This window comes from Triticum urartu, chromosome 2 (genome assembly GCF_003073215.2).
Source record: "Triticum urartu cultivar G1812 chromosome 2, Tu2.1, whole genome shotgun sequence".
In the NCBI taxonomy this organism is placed as follows: Eukaryota; Viridiplantae; Streptophyta; class Magnoliopsida; order Poales; family Poaceae; genus Triticum; species Triticum urartu.
Genome location: NC_053023.1, coordinates 16078325 through 16081566, shown reverse-complemented (window position 1 = coordinate 16081566; position 3242 = coordinate 16078325). Strand labels below are relative to the sequence as shown.

General features: G+C 50.0%; 1 pseudogene; it reads left to right on the top strand.

Annotated features, from left to right (window-relative positions):
• Positions 1–651: 651 nt before the first annotated feature.
• LOC125534758 lies at positions 652–2856 on the top strand (annotated as a pseudogene).
• Positions 2857–3242: the final 386 nt, after the last annotated feature.

Sequence of the window (3242 nt, the reverse complement as noted above, 5' to 3'; positions counted from 1 at the left end):
GCTGGTTGCGGAAGACAAGGCAAGATGGCCATGTGGCGTTGCCCTTGGTGAAGACGCCGTTTCAGAGATGCAGGGTAGTGAAAAAAATCCTAGGAGAATTCTATGTAATGTAATATAAAGTTTTAAGTAGCTGGGCTGGAGGCCGAGACGATCTCTTTTCTCTAGTTTTATGGTGGATGTGATCCTGGAACATGCTCGTTTGGAGTGTGATGTAAAACGAAGACTACTTGGTTTCATTTTTAATGGAACCGGGGGCCTAAAAATCCCCTTATGCTCTAAAAAAAGATTCCCATTAGCGCTCCCCTCTGCATCGCTCCCACCACTGACGATATCTCCAATCATGCTGACAGCATCTGCTAGAGCTAGCTTTCGCCAGCAGCAAACGGGCAAGTGTTTGCATCCCTGATTTGAATATATTTTCATCCGGTGATGTTTGCATCACCAAGTCGGACAAGCTCCAGAGCATGCTTGTATATGACAGGTGGCCTAGCAAGACACCTCTTGCATCCTTGGTCCACCGTTTTAGTATATGTTTAGGAGGTATCTCTGTGAGCCCTAGTAAATCAATGACCTGAGTAGACAGTTTACAAGTTTTATAAACTACCCATACAAACTCTTAAGAAGGAACAACCTTGATCTTACCTTTAGGGCATGGCAGCAAAATGGCCCGGTGCGCTCGAAATTTCCACACTCGCACATGAACACTGCTCCAACGCCGCGCACATGCACCTCAAAGGCGACTCAGCACCACTTGTCTTGCCTCTCAGGATGGTGTCGCTTCACAAGGTATTGCCCCTTTTCTGCTTCTCTTCAATCTTGTATCGCCCAGCCTCATAAAACACCTCACCAAACTTGTCGAACATTGCTCGCGTGTAAACCTCACTTACATGTTGCTCGAGGGGTGTGTTCATCTTCATAACCGGCCCGGTCTGTAAAAAAAATAGGAAAAGCTTCCTATGTCTCATCTCTGACGAGTACACCCCAGAAATGACTCTCTGGAGGTGAATATTCAAGCCAACGAACATCACGAATGGTATGTCATACATGTTCGACGGTAATGCCGTGTCAAATGTTATGGCATCGCCAAAGAAACTGTATTGCATCCGACTAGCACTAGCGGACAATTTGAGGTATCTTCTCCAGATTTTCTCATCTGGCTGGACCCTGTAATACAACCCTTGGTCTTTTGCCCCACCTCCGTGAAAACCTCCATTTTCTTACGCGCATCAGCATCTGCTTGGTCCTGATCGACTAATCTCGCCACACAATCCCCTAATTAAGAGCCCTCTTACTGAACCACACAATCTCCATTGATCCAAAAAAAACTTCCTGCTACTCCTTCCGTTTTTAAATATTTGTCTTTTTAGAGATTTCAAATAAACTACACATACGGATGTATATAGACATATTTTAGTGTAGATTCACTCATTTTGCTTCGTATATAGTCACTTGTTGAAATCTTTAGAAAGACAAATATTTAGAAACGGAAGGAGTAGTATATTGTACACCATCCTAATGCGCAGGAGTAAATTGCATAAAACCATCATTTTAAGGGCAAGGTTTGCGAAAATCACTAGGGTACAGTTTCTCTGCAGAAAGCACCACGTCTCGCGTAATTCTTTTGCAAAAACCACTGATCGGTGGATCTGAGTTGTTTAAGAGCGTTTATGACAGATGGGACCCGTTTTCTGCCTACGTGGCATAACTTTTTGTGCCGGATGGTTTTCAATCTAAAATTACAAACTAGACCCTACAATTTTACATAGACACCCCTAAATCAAAATTGAAAAACGCAATTAGACCCAGCGCTCCTCCTCAGCGGTGGACCACTACTCACCGGCGAGGATCTGGATCAGGGCTATCCTCCTCCTCGCGCGCCTGGCCGGCCTTCTCGCGCGCCTGGCCGGCCTCCTCGTGGCCACCCTCACGGACGCCGTGCCCGCGCTCGCCGCCGGGCCCGGGGACGGGAAGGACAGCGTCGCCATCATCGCGCACCTCGACACCGGCGTCGCGCTCCTGGATGCCTGCAACGCCATCGCCAAACGCGTCAACCTCCTCCACCGGCGCCGCCTTCTCTCCCGCCTCGCGGTCCACCACGTCTCTTCGTCGCCCCAGTCACCGTCGTCCCTCAGCCGCTCCCGCGCCGTGCTCATCGACCGAGACGGTCACAGCGCGGGGGGCACTTCCTCCCATGCCCTGCCAGCGCTCCTTCCACCCCGTTCGTCGACTTGCCCCGCGGCGGCTGCGGCCATCAGCTCACCGCCGTCGTGCGCGTCGTCCTCGCCTTCAACGCCGTCTCCTCCCTCGCCGCGACCACCATCCTCACAGGCGGGGGCGCGCTCAACGCCACCTTGCCCCGGTCTCCAGCCTGCTCAAAATCGGGAACGAGCTCGTCTCTCGTGGGGGGGGGGGGCACGACGGCGGCAGCCCGGGGGGGGGAGGGGCGGCGCCGAGCTCGTCTCCTGGCTGCGGATGTAGCGAGGGCGTGGTTGGAGGGCCTGAGATGTAGTGGGGAAAATGTAGGAGGGTGTTTTTGCATTAAACCTAAACAAGTATGCCACGTAAGCAGAAAACGGGCCCCAACTGTCATAAACGGTCTTAAACGACCAAGATCCGCCGATCAGTTGTTTTTGCAAAAGAATTACGCAAGACGTGGTGCTTTCTGCAGAGAAACTGTACCCTAGTGATTTTCGCAAACCTGGCCCTTAAAGTGGTGGTTTTATGCAATTTACTCTAATGCGCAGGTTGTTATCACGCGACTGCGAGACAAGATCTCTGGCATGCACACCAATGTGTCGTGTCGGTGTGATGACCAGTGCATCTTCATTCTCAGCACACTTGTCAGTCAGTGCATGATTATGGGCTTGGCCTCACTCATGTAGCAGCCGAGATTGTCATCCAATCATAGGAAAAAGTCCATTTTAAACTCTAAACTTGTAGAGGTTTGGGGAAACGAACCCTCAAATCGGAATCCCGGTCGATTGCATCCTGAACTTTGCAATCCCGGTCTAAATTGAACCCTCGAATCGTTTGACAGACAAGGATTGTTAACGTGTGAAAGGACGGCCGGGATTGGTGCCATTCCGCACTATTCCCCGTTGGACCAGCCCGCTTTAGTTTTTTTCCTTCTTTTTTTTGTACAATTTTTTCCTTCTTTAATGCATGATTTTTTTCTTCTTTAAAACTGTGCCATTGCGCATTGTTCGTCGTTGGGCCGGCCCGCTTTAGTTTTTTTCCTCTTT